The sequence below is a fragment of the Ictidomys tridecemlineatus genome, chromosome 11 (genome assembly GCF_052094955.1).
Source record: "Ictidomys tridecemlineatus isolate mIctTri1 chromosome 11, mIctTri1.hap1, whole genome shotgun sequence".
NCBI classification, from domain to species: Eukaryota; Metazoa; Chordata; class Mammalia; order Rodentia; family Sciuridae; genus Ictidomys; species Ictidomys tridecemlineatus.
In genome coordinates, this window is record NC_135487.1 from 83,604,104 (window position 1) to 83,628,622 (window position 24,519).

At 37.7% G+C, this 24,519-nt stretch overlaps 1 pseudogene; it reads left to right on the forward strand.

The window, feature by feature from the left end:
• The first annotated feature begins 5,683 nt into the window (after positions 1 to 5,683).
• LOC101956712 (protein FAM50A pseudogene) overlaps positions 5,684 to 24,519 on the forward strand; it is a 58,523-nt pseudogene continuing 39,687 nt past the window's right edge.

The window sequence follows — 24,519 nt, forward strand, 5'->3', positions numbered from 1 at the left end:
ATGTGTGTTTTTCATGCTCCATTCTACCTTTCCTAGAAGATGACAAAGGCCTTTATTTCCCTTCAGACTACATTACTTGTACCATAAACTGGCTAATGAATAAGAAGTGGTAGGATATGACCACACAGCATGCAGTGGGATGGTGGCTGGGACAGCAAGGATTTGGGGGCACAGGGAGGCTTCTTCTCTAAGCTGAAACCTGGATTCTCCTCCAGACCCTGTGCACCCCCTTGGCTCATCCTCTTAATCATCTCTCACCCTGTTCCTACCTTCCTGCATGCTTTGCCCTTTTTCCATCTTCTGGGCACTATCATCAGGTCTGACAGTTCTATCTGAACAGGGTTGTTTTGTTTGCTTTCTCATAAAGTCTTTAAGGGCCCTGCTGTGTGCTCCTGTCTTGAGAGACTTGCGTTCCAGGAGCCACACAAGAAGCAAAGTAACCACAGGACTCTAAAGCATAAGAAAGCCTTGGCCTACCTTTGCCTTCTATCTGAATAACCCTATCTGCTAAGGAGCATCTTAGGCCCTCTTCATTCAAAACTAGTGCAGGTCTGAAGAGGTGATCAGAAATGTGTCCTACTAGGGTAGACATACAAAATGACTTCCTGGCAGTGATGGAATACAAGTAGACAAATACCACCAGGCCCAACATTAAAGAAAGAGCACCTAAGGTTTTATGGTAAACTTTGTGACACTGCTTCTGAACAGCATCTGTGGCACAACACCTGCCAAAGCATGGTTCTCACCTCAACAGCTCTCCTCAGATTATCAACTTGGGGAAAACAGCTTCCCCCTACACATGAGTCATATGGTTCCAACATTGCATTCCTTGGAAGTCCTAGAAGCACCCTAGTGAGCAGCAGGGCACTTCTGAACAGGGTCAGTGGTGTTCAGCAAACACCTTTCACAGATCCACACCTCACCAGGTAGCTCCTCTGAGCCAAGCCAGCTGGACTTTGCACTGCACCATCAGGTCTTAGCTCTTTGAGTCGATGTGGAAAAGAATATTGGTGACTTCAAAGAAGCCCTCTCATTCATAGCTTATAACAATCCACTTCCTTTATTACCATGTTCTCCAAAATTTACTGCCTTGCTGTCCCCCATTAAATATGCTGTCCCATATTATTAACCTGACTTCCCTCAGAAAGGAGTTTGATGTCCACACCAAGCCTATGCAAAGTCTTGCATATGACAGCCCTCTTCTTATTTTTAGTGGTGTGGGCAAGACACCAATTGTGCTGAAGTCTGTTTTGTGTCTCCAGAGTTTTCCTAAAATGTGAGTAGATGTGTATACATGTATGATAGAGATTTCTTTTTATGTTGCTGTAGCCATATGTTGAAGGCCAACATCAGTCATGGACATGGAGGGTGAAACAGAATAACAGTCTTTCAGTGGCATTTTTTCTTTGAAAGCAAAATTGTATATACAAATAGTTTCTTTTCTTTTTTTCTTTCTTTTTTTTGCATTGTTTCCCATTTCTAGACCAGTCCCTAGAACAAGTGTTAAGAATAGAAAAGAAAATAAGCCAAACTCAATAAACCAAAGGCTGAACATTTTCTCTGATAAGAGGATGGTGATTCATAATGCAAGGGGGAATGGGGATAGAGAAAAATGAAGGAACTTTGTATTGGGCAGAGAAGGATGATGGAAGGGGATAGGATGTGGGAAGGACAGTGGAATTAAAAAAACATCAGCACCTTATATACATGTATGATTACACTATCAGTGTGACTGCAGCATGTTCAGACAGAAGAAGGAGTAGTTGTACTCCATTTGAGTACAGTGTGTCAAAATTTATTCGGCTGTCATGTATAACTACTTAGAAAAAAAAATTTAAGATTATAAAAACTTAAAGAATAATAATTCTGAATTCTAAGATTAAAAATTACAATTTTCCCTCTTGCCATTTTGTAATAATCTTCAATCCAAGATATGATGGAGTGATTCTTAAAATTGATGTGCCTTTGTAGTTTTCATTGGGAAGGACATATTTTCTGTTTCTTCTGCAGCATTAAAACTCAGGATTCAGGATGGAAATGAAAATACAGGTCTTTTTCCAGTTTGGGTTGAGTAAAATAGAGAAAAATATTTTTTTTATGAGTCTCCATTTTTGGTGACTCAGTGTCATTGAAAACTTTCATAAGTACAGAGGGCACAGTGGGAATAAAGACAGGAAATACCCAAGTGTACATGTAACTAGGCTATGTTAGCTAGAAACCTGTCTCAGTGCATGGTCCTCTTTGCAGTGCCCATCAGGGCCAGGCAGTACCTTGGCCTCCATCCTCAGTATAAAGAAAATCAAAGGTTAAAAGAATTTGAAGATTTTCATTTCAAACGCTGTCTGTTTCAACATCAACTGTCGGATTGTGGGTGCAACTTCCCTGACTGCAATGGCAAGTGCTTCAGTGGGAGTTGAACTCTCATCTAGGATCTGAGTCTTTCTTTAAGTATCCCAGGTGATTCCGATGCAGGAACAATTTAACACACTGGTGATGATTCTGATACAGGTGGGCTGCAGACCATAGTTTACCACACATTATGCATGTCACTGAGTCACAACAATGAACTCATTTATGAACCTTAATTGAAAATCATATCATTCCATAAATTTTTAAATAAAAATTTAAAATAATCTTTCAGAAAATTATTTTGTCTTTTTACCTTCCAGAATTAAAATAAAGCTATTACTCTACAATGATGTCCTAGAAATAGTTAAGAATGAACACAAACAATGGCAGCTAGAAGAAAAACTGTAATCATTATCAATGAAACCAGGACCCTTACCAGCAGCAACAACAAAAGACTCTTCAATGGACCTCCCTGGGTAGAGACATGGTCACACCTATGGGGAGATGTGAAGTCAACCTGCATTTCACCAGGTGTTTTAAGGACTTGTATGACTACTTTTGCCTTTATAATATAGAGGAATTTGCTGGCAAAATCAGCTGAATGGTTAAAAAGTCCTCAGACCCATTATTGAATTTAAAGACAAAGCAGCCAATGGTAAGGACCTCTGGCCCTGAGGTTATTGCAGCAGCCTGCAACATTCTCTCCTTTATCTCTATGCCTCAAGGGCTGGTTGCCTTGATAAAATGATTAATTATTACAGGACAACTCAAATAGTCATACTTAGTAAGTCAGCTTACTTCAGAAAATAGAGTGAAAGCCCCATAAGAGGGAAAGAAAAGTCCCAGAGAAGAGGACAAAAAGAAAACAGAGGACAAATACCTATTGTATCACTTTAAATATGTAATAGTATCTCCTGACCTACTGACCTAAGACCTTGAGAATTTAGAGAGAATTTATCATGTCCCTCAGATCTCCTCACTACTGAGGTGAGTGACAGAGGCACTAGAGATGATTTTCCATTGCTGCCATTACAAATTTTCACAAGCGTCATGACTGAGAACACAAATCCATTATATCAGAGTGGTAGGTTAGGAGTCCACAGAAGGTCACACTGGCTTAAAATCACTGGGGAAAAGGCCTGTCATACAGTGGAGGATCTCAGGCACATCTGGCTTCCTTAATTTTCCTAGCTCTAGAAGCTACCCACTTCTTGGCTGGTGGTTTCTTCCTTAACCTCATTCCTGATTTAATTCTGAGAGAGAGAGAGAGAGAGAGAGAGAGAGAGAGAGAGAGAGAGAGAGAGAGAGAGAGAAAGTGTGTGTGTGTGTGTGTGTGTGTGTTTGTGTGTGTGTGTGTATGAGAACTAGGAATAGGAGGAAATCATTCTTAATGACAAAATGCATCTATTAAGAACAAACAACTTATACAGGTACTAGTAACATGCTGAATATTCCCCATGTAACCTAGGAAACAAGGTTAGGATAGCTTCTGGAACCATGTTCACTTACTATCATGCTGGATATCTTAGTCCACTAAATAAGGAAAAATAAGGACAAGCTGAGAGAAATATAGTGCAGAAATGAAGATATTAAACTACTTTTATTTACCAAAAAAAAAGTATGTAGAAAATCCTAAGAAATCTTCCTAAAATTGTTGGTATTAATTTGTGATTTTGCCAGGGTCATAGGATTCAAGGTTAATGAACAGGCCCACAAAAGTATCAACAAAGGAAGAGATGTATCATGGAGAAAAATTGGAAGACTTTAGTGTTATCAAATAAGTTACTTTTTTCTTTACATGTGCTGAGTTTCTAGTGTTAGTTGAAAACTCCCCAATGCCAATGTTATACATCTACTATCTTGAAATTAATATTTAAGGTAATTTTCCTTTACATTTTAGGCTTATATCTATTTATAAATTATTTTTGAGTCTGATGAGACAGTGGCTCAGCATCATTTCCTTCTAGATGGACACCTAATTGTGCCAGAATAAATGATTTTCTTTTAAAAGCTTTTCTTTCTTCCACTAATTTGATATATTATTAGCATATTTGTTTATATGTCAATATTATCATGTTTTTCAAGTTCATGAAATAGAATTGTTTTAGTCAGGTTTTTCTCACTGTGAACAAAATACCCGAAAAGACAACTTGCAAGAAGGAAAGTGCCTGTGCAACTAAATATCAATGGAATAATTTGTCATACATTATTTGCTATCTGAGACTTCTTTTGCTCAGCATATTATTTCTGAGATTCTTTCCTGTTATTACTAGTATCAATTTTTTTTTTTGCTGAGTAGCATTCCATTGTAAGGTCTATAACTTGTTTTAGCCATGCACTTTCTAATGGACATGTTGATTGCTTCCATTTGGAATTGCTCTTGAGTACTGCACTTCTGAAATTCATGTTACAGGTCCTTTTGTAGCTTTTTGCTTCTATGTCTGGTGACACCATTGATGGGTCACATGATAAATGCATGTTCACCTACAGAAGCCACCAAACAGTTTTTCAAAGTGACTGTAACATTTATCCCTTTCACCAACAGTGAATGGAGCTGCAGTTGTTTGTTGTAAATCCTTCTAACACTTGGCATGGTCATTTGAATTTTAGACATTGTGATGGATGTGAGTTGGTCTTCATTTTTGTCTTCCTATGACTCATGCTTTTGAGCATCTTTTCAGGTGCTCTCTGATGTTTACATTCTTTTCTTTGTGTAGTATGAATTGAAATATTATGATCCCTCTTTAAGTTGCTTGTCTTACTATTTCTAACTTTTATGTGGCCTTAAGTATATAAGTTTTAGTAATTTAATAATATATAAGCCTAAAATAAGATATCTGAACACTGTTAATCTATAAAGTATACTATTATTATTATTATTATTATTATAAATATTATAGAGATTTGTCTTTTCATTTTCTTGATGGAATCTTTCAAACAGTAGAAGTGTTTATCTTTTTTTAACCTTAATAGTTTGTCTTTTTTGTGTGTCAAATATAAGAAATCATTGCCAATATAAAAACATAGCCAGAAACTTTTTCTTTTTAGTTTCCATCTCCAAAGTTAGAGCAGCTTTTATGTTTAATGCAGAATATAGAAGATCATTTAAAAGCTGGTATAATTATGAGGGAGCAGGGGACCCGCAGCACCTGCCCATTCTGTGCTGATGGTCATGGGGAGGTCACGAGGGGAGACAGTTGGCAGTTGGGTGCTGTGTACCCCTTTGAACCCACTGGGGAGCACCACATGAGGAGCCAGTTGGGGTGAGATTCCTGCTTCACTGCAGAAGGAGCACCAGCTCAGCAGTGTCAGCGCTCTCTACCGAGGAGCGGCAATGTCGCAGGGCCATCTAGCCATGGGCACTACCCTCAGGGTGAGTGGGCGCTGGGCCCACATGGCGCAGGAGGGCTGGGCAGATGGGAGGAGGTTGGGTGTTGTGGGCTCCTTGCTGCTCCAGGAGCTCTGAGGACTGCAGAGCTTGGAGGAGCCTGGGCCTTTGCCACAGAAGATCACCCAAAAGAAGAGGAAAGCAGACCAGAGAACTGCAAGCAGGGGGATCCTGCATGTTGGGCAAATGCATCACAAGTGTAGGGAATGTGGGAATGCCTTTAGTCCTAAAGCTACACTGTCTAGCTCTGGAGGATCCACGCTGGAGAAAGGCCTTAGGAGTCCAATGAAGGTGGAAAAGCCTTCAGTCAAAAAGACAACTTTATTCAGCCCAAGAGAATCCATGAAAGGACAATTGCCTTATAAGTGTGGTGAAATTGGAAAATAATTTAGCCATCATTCTAACCTAATTGTACACCAGAGAGTACACAGGAGAGCAAGGCCTCACAAGTGCAATGATTGTGGGAAAGTCTTCATACTCAAATCCAAATTTGTTCATCATAAAATAGCTGTAGTGTAGAACATCTTTATGATTGCAGTGAGTGTGGGAAATCCTTTGGCCACAAACACATTCTCAGTAAACAACAGAGAATTCACACTGAGACAAAGACTTTTGAGTGTGTTCCTGACTAGGCCTAGGAAATGCTGCTTGGTGGGCTGGTCAAAAGGTGGAAAACTGGTGGGCTGAAGCGGGAAGGGCAGGATGGAGCAGGCCAGGACACACTAATTAACAACCTTTTGACTCCTTGTAGGAAGGGGCAATTCCTGGGACAGTTAACCCTGGCAACAGACTAGAGCAGGGGCAGGTTCTTGATAAGAGTGGAGGAAGGTTTCTGATACATTAACATTTCAATCCCCCAGGAGACATCTCCAACTTTCTAGACTCACTCAAAATGGGCCTCCTTGATCTGACCTGAGGATTTTACTGCCTATACTGACTGCCTGTCTACTTCTGGCTTCAGAACCTCAGGTGTCAGCAAAGATGGCTTATCTTGCTGCTGCTGCTGCTCCTGCTGCTGCTGCTGCTGCTGCTGCTGCTGCTGCTGCTGCTGCTGTGAGTATACTTCTAGAAACCTCTGGAACATGCTTTCTGCTGGCTTACCACTAGTTCACTTTTCAGTTAGTCAACCTCTTTTACATCTACCTATGGTAATTGGAATTCACTAGGAAACTTACTCGATGGAATATTAACTTAGTTTAATGATTAAATTTATTAAAAAATAAAAGCATTTTGTTTATATACTTAGAGTTTCATTAATATGTATACATTACCCCAGGAAATAGTCTCTTGCATAGTTTTATGGAACTCTGAAAACTAAGAAAACAATTCATTATCTCTCAGTGTTTCTTAGACTTTAATGTGCAAATTAGCCACTAAAAGTTCTTGGTTTAAATGAGATGCCTAGACCCTATCACATAGATTGTGATGGGTGTGGCCCAATATATACATTTTAGAATTTGCAGGTGATTCAAACATTAGGTTTTGAGAAATGCTTTTCTTGAGACTACTATAACATTTTACCCTCCAACAGCACAAAGAGTCTATGAAATTGAAATTAGTATGTTCTTCTTCCAGGACTGGGCTTTGAAACAATTTCTACTAAAGCCTTGAGTTTCAGTGCTTAACTAAAGAGGATAGGCTAATTAAGAGGTTAGCTTTGTCAAGTTTGGAATAATTTAAATTTATATATTTTGAATTGATAGGGACTATCTAAATCACCTATAATTCTACAAACATTTCATTATGTTGCTGATACTTCTTTATTTAATTTATTCTAACAGATTCTGAAATAAATTTGGCAGGGCCCTGAGGTCTTCCTTGGATCTCTCTTCAAGCTGCCTGCTGCAGACCACTCATATCTACCTGTTGACCATCAGAGATATCTCCTTATACCAAGCCCTCTCTCTCCTTCCCAGAAAACACACCTGATGCCTCCTGGCATAATGATGTAATCCCACAGGAAACAAAGCCTCCTTAACCCACCTGTACCCAGGTTCTCAGCATGTCTGTTAAAATTAGAATGACAGCAAAGCCCAAAGCAGCACCTCCATTGTAAAGGCAGCAAGAAGATGCAGGTAAATCTCTCAAATTTCTTTTCATACAGCTATTCTCTTCTCCGGGGCCTAGCCTGGAGCAAGACCCAGTCTGTGAATCTAATTATAAATCTATAAAGATATATTTATGCCTTTGAGGGACTTATCTAGAAGTGGAGAGGGGCAGGCTTTCTCAGCTCCAAAGGCATGGGATATGTTTCTTATGCTCAGGCAAGTAAAAAAAAAAAAAAAAACTGTCTTGGAAAGAATATGATGACATGTTTATAGATCTACTCCTAAGTAGTTATGTTTTGTGGCTTAGCAATTGCTTTCTCTTACTGCAAGTTGAAATGTATTTTTTCATTTGTGTATTTAGATTAATATAGATTAATCTAAGTATTCAGATTAGTAGTTTCTCAAAATTCAAATTTCTTTACCATCAGCATGTGTCTGCTATGTGTATTAGATTTATATTAAAGTAAAAAAAAAAGAAAAAGAAAGAAAAAACTGTCTTTAAACTTGGCATGTGTGAGGCCCTGGATGAAGACCAGGGCCTTTGACAAGGTTGAAGAAATGGATTTGGAAATATAATCATAAAATGAGGGCAGCTAACCATGTCCCCTACCTCTGTCCCCTACACAGACCCTTTTTCTTATGTCCAGGATGATATCTCAATAAATCTCCCTTAATATTGGCAGTTTATCTTGTAGCAAAAGCAGACACTGGTTAATCTTCCACTAATACATTTTCCTTCGAACCGGGGCATATTACTTCTCTATTAATCATGGTTGCAGCCATAATCCTGTCTCTAATACATAGAACAGAAGCCAGTGAAACCTATAAAATGTGCTTGCTCTTAGAGAAAAGGGCTCCAAATGCCGCCCAGAAGGAGCAGCAGGCCCTCCTCCTAACAAGCACCCTTCAACTAGGGTCAGGGAACAGAACTGGACTCCAGGGACAGAGAGAGGTGGCTGTTTCACTGTTGTATGCTGATTGCAAGGCCTTTGGGTATAAACTGAGGGGTGGCATGACTGGGTCAAATAGTAGTTCCATCCCACATTTTCTGAGAAATCTTTATATTGCTTTTCATAGTGGTTGCACCAATTTTCAGTCTCACCAACAATGTTTGAGTGAATATTTTCCCCACATTCTTGCTAACATTTATTATTGCTTGTATTCTTGATGATTGCCATTCTGACTGGAGTGAGGTGGAATCTCAGTGTAGTTTTGATTTGCATTTCTCTCATGGCTATGATACCACCAGTTATCAGTGATGAGATCTGCTTCCTCACATGTTTAAGTATAACTTTAAAAAGGGTTCAGAGGCAAGAATGTAAAACAGGGCTTATTTATAAAGGGGTAACACAAACTTCTCCTGTGGAAAAAAAGGGGGCCATAACGAGTATTCTGGTGTCCCAAAGAGTGAGAGCATTCTGTCTTCCTTTGCTTTCCTGCTGTCTTCTCCTTATCTCATTCCTTCCTGCATGTGTGACTAGGCCCAGGAGATTGCTCAGGTGTGATGGTCAAAAGGTGAGAAGCAGATTGGCTGGAGGGGCCAAGGTGGAGTGATATGGGCAGGAGGTGGTCCCAGGGTGCATCAATTAACAACTTTTACAATTCCCTGAAGAAAGGGACAATCCCTGGGACAGGTTACCTTAGCAATAGGTTGGAGCTTTGGCAGGTTGTCTTGATAAGGGTGGAGGAAGGGTTCTGAAGGCATTAAGATTTCAGTTCCTCAGAGGTGGTCTCCAACTTCCTGGGCAGAAACTGGACTCCCTTCTCTAGATCTGATTCTTGCCTATCTACACTGAATGACTGTCTTTAATTTTGGCTTCAGGTAGATATTTTGAACATTATTTCATATATTTGTTGATTGATTGCATTTCTTCTTCTTTGAAGTGTCTGTTCAGTTTCTTTGCCCATCTATTGATTGAGTTATTGGGGTTTTGTGTTTATTTGTTTCTGAGTTTTTAATGTGTCCTGGAGATTAATGCCCTATCACAGGTGTGTGTGATGAAGAATTTTTTTCCCATTCTGTGGTTTCTGTCTTCACATCATTGATTTTGTCTTTGCTGTGAAGGAAATTTTTTAATTTGAATCCATCCCAATTATTGATCTTGATTTCACTTGTGCACTTTAGGAATCTTGTTGAGGACATCAATTCCTAAGCTGATATTGATGAGATTCTGGCCTACTTTTTTGTCAATTAGGCACAGGGTCTCTGTCCTAGTGCCTAAGTCTGTAATCCACTTTGAGTTGATTTTTGTACAAGGTGAGAGATAGGGTTGACTTTTCATCTTGCTACATGTAGATTTTTACTCTTTATTTTTTTTACATAATTTACAAACAAACAAACAAAAAAGAGCACAGGCAATCTCTGCTCTAGTGCCTTTCAGTATGTTGTAGCTAGCTAAACTGCTGCTGAGGAAAGCTTTATGTGAAGAATCCAGTACAGACCTTCCATATATTTAATTCCCCAAATGGAACATAAGGTGATGGTGAAGAGTTAATTGCAAATTAACTTAATGGAGAGAGGTGAGAGTTGGGTGTAACACACTCCTGGAGTTACATGAACTCCTGGTTAAACACTTACTGATCTGACACTCACTGGAAGCAGAGAAATGTTGTGTACTCACCCATGGCACACTCATCCTCATATCTGTGCAGTCTGCCCCTTTGTAGCACTGTAGTCAGGTTGCAGATTTCCTTTCCATTCATGGGTTGTTGTCACACATCGCCCCCTTGTGGCAAGGACTGCTGATGCAGGCATCATCCAGATAAGAGACCTGTCCAGAGTGAGGCAAGTATGGAGATAGAAAACATCTTTCACTTGGAGAAAAACTTTCTCTTTTACCATAGAGGGGAAGCCTGATAAGGGACCCCTCAGAATAGAACATAAATATTTACAGGCAACAACCCCTTCACCTGGTCCTATTACGGGACACTCTGTAGCATCAGCAAAGCAACTAGCTGCTCTAGACAAGCTCATGTTCCAACCCTGAGCCCTCAACTACACATATTCTCCAGGGCAGAGATGTATAGAGGCCAGAAAATTAGATTAGGGAGACAGGAACATATGTATATTCTCTGGATTGTCAGATTTAGCAAATAAAATAGAAGATACACAATTAAATTTAAATGATCAATAAATAGAAAACATTTTCAATGTAAATATGTGTAATATATCCAAAACATCCAGAAGTTTTATCCGGCATCCTCATTCCCTGAAGTCTCTTTTGTACTTTTAAGTGGATTATGTGCCAGATGTATCTTATCCTTATAATGTTCCAGGCTCCCTGGGAGAGAAGGTCTGTGATTCTTGTTCATGAAATTCCAGATCCATGACCATAATGTCCTCCAAATGCACTCCAGGCTAGTCCCAATACTGTGACCATGTCCAAAAGCAAACTCTTTTATCTATTCCTCTAAACTCTTCCAGTGTTGCTGCATTAGAAAATGTCTTTCCAGTCTAACCCCTTGTAGTTGGAAACTTTGGACATGCTCTTGACAGTTTCTTCCCATTGTTATCCATATTCATTTTAATCCAAAAATCTCATGAACTCTACCTCTGAGTAATCTTGTGATTCTACCTATAATGCCAACACCTTCATCTCATCTAAGTCCTGTAATTCCTGACCTCCTAAGTCATTATTGCTTCACTTGTGAAGGACAGGTCTTCCAAAAATGTAAATTGGATCATGCAACATATGATTTGAAGCATTTCAGAGAGTTTTGATTATTCTTCTCACAAAGTTTAAAATCATTAATACGCATGACCAGTATATCTATAAATTATTATCTTGTGAAACAAAATAAAGCCTCACTGTATTATAAAGCTTTTAAAAACATTCAAATATCTGAAAATATATATTTTTTTTTACCCATTGCATGATTTGGAATCTATCCCAAAAATAGAAGTAACTCCACCCTGTAACACATATTTCAATACTCCAAACAAACAAACAAACAATCAAACAAAACAAAACAAAAAGATGTGGAAAAGGTTAAAGGGATTCATTTATTTTCTATTAAGGGACATGCCCAGAACATAACACCCACAATGCTCACAGTGTTTCCTCTAAAAGCAGATAACTCCTTGTATGCACATGGCCCTGTCCTCAGATAGGTGTGACATGATGTGGGAAACAGAGGGCAGAACTTGTGATCACTTCTGAGTCCTGAAGCTTTCTAAGGATGGACACACAGGGGACATAGCAATGCAACTGCACTCACTGACCTGGTGCTTTTTCCAGTAGAGAACAGGCACTAGTCCTTCCCTGGAGAGAAAACATCTGCCAGACATCCATGAAGCTGGTTCACCTCTATGGCCAGTATGATGAGGAAAACCATGCAAAGGGTGAGCAGCAGATTCCCAGAGATGTAGGGTTGTATCTTCATCTTCCACACAACTATGCAGACCCTTGCCATGATAAATGGAGTACGTTTGGCATTTCCTGGGTAGAGACAATGGTCATAGATTTATTAGCATTTCTACATGGAATTGTTCAACCCAGCATCCTAGGAGATTAGGGCTTAATAGATATTTTCACTGAGAACTCAGAACTGAACATTATTTTCTATCAGATATATAAGGAATTTAAAGTCTTTACCTTTTTTTGAAATTTAGTGTGGCTGGTGAAGTCAATTTTGTTATATTTTCATTTTTTAATCTTTTTGGGGCACATGATTTTCTTTTTTAATCTGGAAATTAATAGAATGTTTGATGCTCAGTGTTTTTGAATATGAGGAAAATGAATCTAGTTGGAAAGAATTTAATGTTTCTCCAAAAAGATATCCAGTTTTCATGATTATTATATAATCCTTTCTTTTCCCCACTGAGTTAAAACACCAAATTTATCATATTTTGGGTCCCCATATACATTTCAATTTCAAGCTGGAATATTTATACCTTTGTAATGCCTTATTTAATATTTTTTTCATCAATGACACATTATTTTGCTTAATTTAATATGCATTTAAAATAATCTTCTATGGCATACTCTTCCACAATACTCGTTTCCTGTGTCTTAATAAAGTAAACCAACAGTAATTCAAATTCAAAGTAATTCCATTTAGACTTGTGTGGTTTGTACATATAACCATAAAATGTTGGCTATTTATTAATCTTCCCACAAGGAACATGACATGTCTTTGTATAGTATTTGAGATCACATATTAGTAGCTTAAACTTTCTTCTTATAAGTCTTGCATGCTTTTGTTGAATTTATTTTTCTGCAGGACATTGGACACCTGCTCTGTCGTACCCATCAGCAGTGATACCAACCACCTTCCTCCTGTATCTCTTTATCTAACTAAACTGAGGGCTTTTACCACCTCCAAGAGAAGAAGACTCAACACCAGTATTGCATGTTTAGACATAAACTGATGCAGAGTAAGAGTAAAAGTGCACACACTTAAAACTCTGTGCCCCAGGCTCTAAGAGCAATGGGGGGTGGGTGGGACCAATTCTAGAAGGGTGAGCCAGCAGGAACCATGGACAACATCCAATACCACTACCACATTTTACAAATGAGGAAATAGTGATGCCACAGAAGTAGAGCTTTAAGTAAATCCACATCACCTTTCTTAAGAAGCCTGGATCCAAAGTGTAGGCCTCAGGCCCTTTCCATAAATATACAGGGAGGGAGAGGAAGGCTGCAATCTGGAGGCATCCCAGGCACCTGGACTGTTGGGTCCCCTTGGTTAGACACACAGAAGAATCCATGGGAAACATTAGCAGTTCTTCCAAAGCAGATCAGGAGAGAAAAGAAAAAGAAGTCATTCACAGTGCCATGAGCCAAGGGAGAGCAACCACAGCCCAAATCCTTTTCTCTAGTTTCCTGCAGGTGAGCCTGCACCCTGTCAGAAGGTGAACTATTTTGAGGACATTCTGTCTGGACACCTCAGGTAAAAGAATGACATTTTGTATTACTGTATTCTCGTGCCTCTTTTTCCTTCCCCAAGTTCTCCTTTGAGAAAGATTTCTTGACAGTATTTCATACTAGTATCAAGAATGACAGAATACAGTCTAAATAACCATCATTTTCTGCATTTCCATGGTGATTTACCATTCTGTAGTCTTCATGGGAATGAGACTGAAGAGATATATTGTGGGATTTTACCTAATTAAAGTAATGGACCTCATGTAAAACTCACAGTTGTGGTTTTGATTTTATTAAAAGGCTGTGAGTTCATGTGGTTGGATATAAACTGCAGTTTTGTTTAAAAAATTAAAAAGGAAATACTCATTTTGATTATTTGTAATGGTAGGAGGTATTGCTTTATGTGCACTGAGTTTCAATGAAGCTATTATTATTTTATCTTGTATTCTAAAAAGTTGTACACAGATGGTTCAACAGAGAGGCTGCAGGTTTAAGGAATAAATCTTCATGTTTTCCTTTGAATTTTTTTCTATGACATAAAACAAGTCATCATGAGAGGCAAATTAACTTTTTCTTAATGGTTAATAGATGCTCAGTCTTTTCCATGCAGTAAACCACATGTTCGAAGTGTTTTCATGTTGGTAATCTGAGATCATATTGTACCCCGTGCTCCTTCTCCTTGATAAAATTATCTGAGAGCTTTTGAAAATGCTGATACCCAAATTATATTCCTGACCATTTACATGAGAATCTCAGGTGTGCTCTCACATTTATCTTAAAGAACATCTCCCCAGGTATCTGTTGCATGGTGGCATCATTTAGATGTAGTGAATGTATCCCTAACTCCCATCATCTCCCCAACTCCCTCATGACTGGATCTTTCCCATTTGGCATTATAGGTGGACATTTTTATCTCCAAATTGCACATAAATCCCCCTCCATTTTTGGTACTGGGGTTTTAATTTAGAGACACTCAACCACTGAGCCACATCCCCAGCCCTATTTTGTGTTTTATTTACAGAAAGGGTCACAATGAATTGCTTGGTGCCTCGCTGTAGCTGAGGCTGGCTTTGAACTCAAGATCCTACTGCCTCAGTCTCCTGAGCTGCTGGGATTACAGGCATGCACCACCATGCCCACCTTTATATTAGGTTTTGATAGAGCTGGTCCCCCAATTAACTTTTATGAAGTTAGTCAATAAACATGCGCTCTGATATTCTCAGACTTCAATTTCAATAAAGTTGAATTTTATACTCTTAACTTGACATGTAAATGTGGAAACAGGAATAAAAAGGGAGAATACAGACGCTAAGGAACTCAGGATCTGAGGTGTATGAAGCACCACTCTGGGGTATGTTTATTAGACTGATATCCATTTACAGTGTTTCCTAATGTTCTCTAGTTAATGTCAGCTGAAATAAATCCATGATCTTCAGACACTGAGTACTGAAGAACCCATGTGCAGTTGCACAGGGCTGTGCAAGTGGTGCTGAAGACAAATGTGCTTTGTGCCTCAGGCCAGTATGTTTCTACCACCTGGAGCCCAGTTTGCAATTTAGTGTTTGTAGTCAGGGCTCTTTCTCATCAGTTATAACACTTTTCATTTGCATGTCCAAGAGAACACTCCAGGGTTGACTCAGTCTTTTTTCTCAAGGCAGGCCCAAGAGAAGGAGCCATGTGCCAGTGACTTATGAAGGCCACACTCTCAGAAGAAAGAGGCAGTGGAGTCAATGAAAGAAGACCAAGAAAGCCTAGGAAGTGTATGATTTCAGAGAGAGGATAGCACGTATTTAGAACATGCTCTTCATAGGTATAGGACCCCAATCTGACTGAGCTGTTGTCTTGTGGTGACAGAGACCCCAATGCAAAGAAGAGATGCATATTATAGAGGATGGCAGGGCAGTAACTCAAGGAAGATAGAGGTAAGACAAGAAGGAATCTCCATCAGCTGTTATAAAAAATGGTGAAGAGAAGACACAGCATGAGAGGGAATTATAATCTTAAAGAGTTAAAAAGAGTAAGTGCATCCCAGATCCACATATATAATCACCTCTGTACCCAAAGCTTGAAGGCCAGGGAATTTGCATGCTATTCTCCATTTGCTAAACCATAGCTTTATTTTGATAATCTTCTGTCACAGGACAGTTGTGGCATTAATGAGGCCATGTACTTGAGACCCATGTTTGTTAGCAGCTGAACCTTCAAGAGCATCACATCCCAGGTTGGGAGAGTTCTTCTTTCCAAGACAAGCATCTAAGTGCAGTTTTGAAAAGAAAACCAGAGACAAGAGGTGTAAGGATTCTGTGTTTGGGATTGGGGTCTCTGACAGCTTCATGATTGTGCCATGCTTGGTGGCTAAGGAAGTTCCTGTGCCAAGACACAGAATGCCTGGCAGATAAGAAATTCCTGACTGCTATACAAATATCCAGCATTAGGAGGCTCTGTATTAGAGTCCTATTTGCCTCGACCTTGATCTCAGGCTCCTGGGAATAAAGAAAGTCTCTTGTTAGACAGCTGCAACATTTCACCAAGCTCTGCTGCACCTGAACCTGTCTACATAACAGTAACTTTAAACAACAGACTTTCTTGAGAGTTACACAAAGCTCCTAACATTGCACAAAGCAACTACAGTATGTAACTGAGGAATAAGCTGCATAAATAAGCTGCTAACTCTGTAACCTGCCTAATGACACAACAAAAAATAATGAACTGATGCCAGTGACCCAATGTAATCTATTAATATTAATAAAGCTGGCAGCTTTTACAAGGGGCATTCTGTCATTCTGCCTTTGCACCTTGAATCTGTCTCCTTTTGTTTCCTTTACAAACAGAATTCATTATCTATGACCTCACTATAATAAACTCTTCCACATAAGAAATTCATCAAATCAAGAGAGCAGTCTTGGACAAGGGAGTTCAGAAATAAAGTCTAGAAAGTGTTGGATATTTCTATTTTTATTGTTCCTTTTTACATATCCAGTGATGAAAAGCTTGCTGGGAGGTAAAGTTTCTCTGATTTTATAAAAAAAAATCAAGTAAAATAGGATTGTTAAAAAACAAAAGCCCCCAGGTTTATAAGGCAAAGACAAGGAAATCATACTTGGTATAGTTGCACTATGGGCAGGAAAAAGAAAATAAATAATCAAGCAAGATCAAAGTAGGAGGAGACCACTATTAATGAAAAGAAGAGAAAACCTATGAATTTCACAAAACTTGCATAAGAATGATATGCTTCATACATACCCATTATATATAATAAACCTTATATAGGTATCATGTAGGTATTGATATTTGTCTGAACAAAGATGTTATATAGGAATACAGGAGAGACAATTTATAATTATTATTACAGTCATGTGAAAATCAAAAATCTTTAGAAATATGAGAAGAATGACAGAGAGGTGTCATGAAAAGCAGATGCCCTATTTGATAACAATAAGAAATTAGTGTGAAGGTATGTGGTATTAAACAGACGTTTCAAACTATTCTTACATAATCTTTACTAGAGCTTGTTTCATGCTCTGGTATTTGTGGGAGTTGTGAAGGGGACCAAAAACTGAGCCATGGGATGAGTCTTGACAGAGATTGTGGGAACCCATGGAGAAGTAGAAGGCCAGTGGGAAAAAAAGGTGTTCATCAGTATATGTTATCTTATGTGTGTCAAAAACAATGCACCCATGAAGCTTACTGAGCTCTTTCAATACAGCTGTCTTTGTGCAAGGAAGGTGCTCCTTATCTGTCATGACCCTTGCCTCCTTCTGCACTGAGGGTCTCATATCTCAGATGAGGGTGCCACCTGAATTGAGCACCAGAAAGTAAGTTGATCATGATCCAGATGAAGTAGCTTTGCAGGGCTGAAAGCTCAGTTTTCACATCTGAGCAAAGTAGACCCTGGTTGAGAAGGACACTGAATACATGGCCATGGAGACAGATTGAGAGGATGGTCTGAATATGGAATCATCAGGGAGACCAATTTGTGCACTTTCTTTTTGAGGTTGCACTTTATTTCAAAGAGAGTGGGAAGGGAGAAAAAGGAGCTGGATATGTCATGATGCAGAGTTGTGGACCTAGGATTTATACACTGTTACTGAAAAAATGTTCTATATCAGATGAAAAAAATTCCTAGACATCATTTTGTTTTATATTGTCAGAAAGACCAAACGACATGATATTACATAGTGAACGCTTTAATTGGACAATTTGTTTATTGAATTATCACTATGAAAATTATTTAATTAATGATACCACACATGTATAAATGTAGATATTATTTATCAGGTCTCTGAAATAAGGTGATTGAGATGTAAATACTTACAAAATCCACATGGCCAAGGACAGTCAAGGACCTGAGAGTAGTTCTGATACTAATCTCAATCCTGCTCACCTCATCATATTGGAGAATCTCAGATTTCAGTCTGACCCTAAAAGAACATGGAGAGGCCTAAACACCCTGACAACCAACAATTGGATTAGGGCTTCCTCTTCCGTTTCCTTCCCTACCTTGGAAGAGCATCCATTATTTTACAGAATTAGTATTTATCATAAAGCTCTAGTTGGTGCAGGAAAGGCTCAGGCTGACTTTGCTGTCACCATCAAAGTGTGGATCCAGTTGCATTCCAAGACAAGTTTTCCTTTGGGCTCTTGACTCCATGTGTGCATGTGAGGCTTACACCTCTCGCATGTTGGGGCTCACCTCTCCATTCAAGAGTCCATGGAGACAGGCCTCCTGGGTGGGGAACTGAAAGAGAAAGAGGGTCCAGTACTGATCCAAGTTCTCCCTCTTCTAAGCACTTTGAGAACATCCATTTTGATATTCCCACCTGTCAGTGAAACCATATAGTGACCGGGCACAAAGACAGACATCAGCTATCTGAAGGAGATGTCAACTTTCCTGTGTATGTCTAGGATGCTTAGATGGCAAGTGCTGAGACAAAACTGTTTCCTGAAGCCATCCTCTTGAGTACAGAGGTTGGTGGGGGTCCAAGAGGCAAAGTATTAATATTAGCTCTATATTGTGAACTGTAGTTGACGTCCCTAGAGAGAACATGCTCTAGAGGCTCCAGACATGGAAAGAACAAAAAAGTTATTGGTGTCTATTCACAAGGAGCAATAAATAAAACCTCCAGGGTTGGGGATACCATGAGATGGGGAGTTAAGTAACTGCATAGCACATTCTATTTTAGGGGAACTTTACATGATTTTGAAAGTCTGTGAATTCCCTGTTGTCCATGGGGCACCCAAACCTACACATATAGAGTCTATTGACATCTGGAGGGTGTTATCTTTTTCTAAGCAAGGTAGAAGGGGCTATCCCTTACTGTAACTACAGGGGTCAGATGTGCTACACATTCTCAATTTATAGGTCCTTAGAGATTTATCAGGTGCATAATCCTTCTATTATCACCATCTGTTTAGAAGGGTCTTCTCAGTTCTCTCTAATAAAATTATTTGGGCAGATCCAAGATGGCAGAATAGAGGTGGTCCTCTTTCTGGCTGCTCTGTGGCATGAAACCAAGAAAGCAGACAGGCAGCTTCTCCACAAGGTCTTACTTAGATGGAATACAACAACTCAGAGAGTATGTGAAGACTCCTATATAGTGGATTTTTGCAGTGTATTCATAAGCATCACATAAAACAATTTCCTATTTCAAAACATGTTTATATACGATTTGATACATAATTTCAAGCATACATTCTAAAGAATATTGATGTTTCTCAATATACAGATTCATTCCCCAACCCTCTACCTTAACTCAACACAAACTTTAGTACTAAATCTTTCCACTATACCTAAATCTAATTATACATGTCAGCATTTATAATCATATAGATATTCAGTATATTTGAGTTCTATGTTCAATTACCAATGTATATACAAATAGTATATACATCATTATATATTCCTAGATACAATTTATCCTAAACCTAAACTTCATTTTACATAAGACCATATATTGTAATATAAATATTCTGTGTATTTTGTCATAACAGTTATCAATGGTATGTTTGCATATATATTATTATATATTCCTATATATACATTCATCACCAAATTTAATAAGTGTATTCATATGACTTACATTAAAACTTTCCCTAGTTCAAAATATACACACACACACACACACACACACACATATATAGGTATTTACATGTGTATGTATATACACGTATTCTCATACATACTTTCACATGTACCTTTTCAGCCTTGTATTTGAATTTCTTATTTTGACTAATAGGCCATCAGTTGAACTAAAATAGCTTTGAACAACCAAAACATAAAAATTAGGAAGAATTGCAGCAAGAAAAAGCAAAGAAACAAAAAACTAGATCAAACGAACAAAAAATCCCAAACAGTCTATGTTCTTACATAACATTAAATATTGTAATTATGTTAGTTCTTATTAAATGTACTTAGTGAAAAAGACTAATACTTTTTGGATTTGAAAAATACATAAGAATGCCAAGTTGGGAATATATAAGAAAATTCTGAAAAATGAAGAGTAGGGAATTGGTTAGAAAGTAAGGTGATAAGAAAAAAATACTAATAAATATTAAAACAAAAACAACAGGCAGATAACTTCAACAGTAATCCCTAAATGTAGGTCCTACTATTAAAGATATTCAATGACTGAAAAAATGCATTACCATAAATATATTTAACTTGAATTTAGAATGCAACAATTTTTAAAAAACCTAAGTGATTTTTATCTCATATCAGATAACTGTTAAAAAACCTATAAGCCCAAAAGAAAATAGAAGGAATGTTTATTAAATTGTGTGTGTCTGATTAAAATTTGAAGGGAGAGAAGAGATAAGTAAAAATTAAAGATTTGATTAAAGGAAACTTAAAAGCCTTTGTGAGTTAAACAAAAAATTCTCCTAGCCAAAATAACAAAACCAAAAATATTAGGTGCTGAAAGCCATTAGCCAAGTAGGTATGACAATGTCCTTGCCAACGTACCCTATGTTGCTTAGAGGAAGGACTTGTGGAAATGGACTTGCCTTGGACATTTGCAGTGACATTGCATGTATGTTTGAGAAAGGTGACCCTGCTCAAGGACCAGGGTGGATCCAGGTTTAGAGAGGATCCTACTGGATTAGGGGGGATCCAGGTTTAGGGTGTATCCTGCTGGGAATAGGGAGTATCCAGATCCTTTGTTTTAGGGTGGTTCTAGGTTTAAGGTGTACCCTGCTGGGAATAGGGCATATCCTGCTGCCTCAGGCATGCTGGTTCCTTGAGTTCCCCTAGAGTTTTCCTGGGATTCAGAGAGTATTTTGGGGGGTACAGAGCCGAGTGGAAGTGTGGATTTTGCCCAGAATGTGGATTTCCCCAGAACATGTGTAGAGTGCCAGAGTGCCGGTGTGAGTTCAGGAATAAAGAATTGCTGTTTGAATCTACAAAGCTGTGAGTGGCTTGGGATTTTGTGCCCAGCCAGACTGCGGCAATTAGAAAAAAATATATTAGGAAAAATGTTGGGGCTAGGGATGTGGCTTAAGCGTTAGTGCACTCATCTGGCATGCATGTGGCCAGAGTTCGATCCTCAGCACCCCATACAAACAAAGATGTTGCGTTCCCCAAAAATTTAAAAAAAAAAATTGAAATTTCCTTTCTGTCTCTCTCTCTCTTTCAAAAAAAAATTGCAGCCAAAATGACAAGATTTCAATACTGCTTTATAATTAACGGCCCATACAAATAGAAAAAACAAAAACAATAAACCACTAAGCAAATTCCTTGAGTTTATTATATCAAAACATTGAAGATTTGAATAAGTAAACTTAGCAAGTTTGATAAGTTAACCTAAAACCATTTGATAGTTACAGGTTTAGATTTTTAGGTTAAGACCTTTTTTCTGAAGATAAAGGTATATATCTGCATTAAAAAAATGAAACAATACTACTTAAGGCAAAAGTTAAATATATCAATTTAGGTTATACATATACACACATATATATTATTCAGTAAAATAAAAGTGACAAAATCTTTATTGGTTACTTCAGCAGAAACTATGTATGTATGTCTATTTGGCATGTAGTATTTGCATTTAATAAGTTGAAACAAAAATAAAAAGTTCATGGTATTGAAGACATAGGAGTGCATATTTGCTAATAGATCTATTTATACATCAAGAGTTCAATTTGCTCCAAATTTTGACATGACTAATTAAATTATCAAATATCTTAAAATTCTTCTTTCTTTGTCCCCACACATCCTATCAAAAAGGTAAGCACCCAAATAAGTAAGTACTTAATAAATGTCAAGTTAATTGGAAAATGATGTAATGAAATCAAAACACAGTCCTTTAGAAAACATTTTATTTTCTTGGCACACAGAGATATAAATGACATTTGCTCACTAGATACAGCAGCATAAAACTGATATCAGAATGGATTACAATTCATATTACAATATTGATACATATGATAAGTCTCATGTTTTCTTAATTACCTTTGAAAAGTTACTAAAATATCATAATACACTGGTGCAAGTGGCAAGTTTCATTCTCGTTTTGAAAGGTTCAGATTGATTTGGATTAATGAAAAACCAAGGATGAGACCATTCTCAAAATTTAATATAATAACAGCTTATCCAGTGTTGCACAAGAATGAAGTATTCTACATAAATAAATGGCATTTATTTTTCTAAAGTCTAAAAGTGTTACTTTAACTACCATGGATGGAAAAATGCAGAACATGCCTTATTCTTCTTTGTCTTTTCCCCAATGTTTGTGTGTGTGTGTGTGTGTGTGTGTGTGTGTGTGTGTGTGTGAGAGAGAGAGAGAGAGAGAGAGAGAGAGAGAGAGAGAGAGAGAGAGAGATATGCGGGGGATCTAACCAAGGGACCTTGCAAATTCTAAGCAATCTACAAGTGAGCGGCATTGCTAGCTCACAACATGCCTCTTTAAACTTTAAAGCAGACCATGCATAATATGACAATGTTCCTTCATTAATACTCCTAATTAGAATGCAATATCAAAAAGATTTACCAAGATGGGTATTTCCCCTACAGTAGATAAACTAGCATATCTATTTTTTTAAAACCATAAACTTGTTATTTATTTAGTCACATTTAACTGTCAGCTGTCAGTTCTTGCTTTAGTTACCTATGCAGGTTTTCTGTTACCTTTCTTATTTTCTGTATTGTTAGGGTAGAGCAGCATAGCTACATAAACCTTGGATGAACTAATAGTTCTCTCAATGAAGTTCAGTCTCCCCCACCCCCAGTACTGGGGATTGAACCCAGTGGTGCTCTATCACTAAGCTACATCTCTAGTCCTTTTCATTTTTTATTTTGAGACAGGGTCTCACTAAGTTTTCTAGGCTAGACTTGAACTTCTGATCCTCCTGCCTCAGACTCCTAAGTTGCTGAAATAACAGGTATGGGTTTCTAGGCCTGGCTAAGGTCATTTCATTTACCTCCAAAGTTTAGAGGAGGTTATATATATATATATATATATATATATATATATATATATATATATATATATATATATTGAGTAAGGGAGGGAATGAAGAAAAAGGGAAAATCTAGAAATTCTTATTTATAGTGGTCAGATTACTATCACAAGCTTCCTTGAATTTGTAGGACTTAATCTGCTCTAGGTTAGGTACCAGAAAACTAAGCTAGTGAAAACTATTTCTAAAGCAGGGTCAGCTTTGCAAAAGGGTGGGTAGGTAATCCTGCAGTAAACTGCATGAGCCTTTCAGCATAGGCATTTGACATTTGATGCATTTATAGATTTTGGTACTCAGAAGTTGTGCCTTGAATGCCTATCTTTATTTTCATTTCTCAGTATTAGTTAAGCTTGTTCGGTATATGATCTCTTGAGAAAAGTAATACTGCATCATTATTTTATATATAAACATACATATCCCTGAATAATATTAAATAGTAATGAGAGAATTTTTACAACTAATTTCTCCCAAACAAAAGTATACAATTAATTTACTCTTGGGAAAAAAAATAGTAAAGAAAAAATTCCATCTAGGAAATAAGTACTATTCAAAAATGAAATTTCTTATAAATGTTAAAAACCTTTTCACTTTTATGTCATTTTCAAGTTTAAGGTATCCTAAATAAGAATATGTTTCAAATTATTTTCTTGAATTTAAGATAACTACTGAATTTGTATCTATAGTTTTATCATATTAAGATTGTTGTCAGCCTGGGAATGTGGCTCAGTGGTAAAGTGCTTGCCTAGTATGTATGAGGTCCTGGGTTTGATTCCCCAGTACCAAAAAAAAAAATAGGTTGTTCTCAATACTGAATTTATCAATGTAGGCTTTCATTAACAGAAACCAGTATTTATTATGCTCTGTCAATAAACTTTTGAACAGAAACTAGAGAGAGCTATCAAGTTTTAAAAATTAATATAACATTTTTTTTGTTCTTGAAAGTTCTCATACATGTATCCAACAATTTCTATTTTGAAAATGTAAGTCATCTCATATATCAGGAAACTGAAACTTGAGGCTAATTTTACAAAACTGTTTTTAATAAAATCAATTTCTTAATGCTCTGCTTTTTTCGCAGTCTATGCATCATTAGCACAAGTCAGTTGTCTTTAATAAACTATTGACATTCATAACATTTGAAAACATATTGATACAACAGTGAAAAAATAATATCACAGTTTGAACATCTGTGTTTCATTTATGAACATATATGGTAGAAATGTTGATAATTCTACATTCATGAAGCACTTCTGAATAAATATTGAATAAGGTATTAAGAAGGCAGTCGTAGACCGCGTGCAGTTGTGCATGCCTGTAATCCCAGCAGCTCGGGACGCTGAGGCAGGAGGATTGAAAGTTCAAAGCCAGCTTCAGCAAAAGAGAGGTGCTAAGCAACTCCCGGAAACCCTGTCTC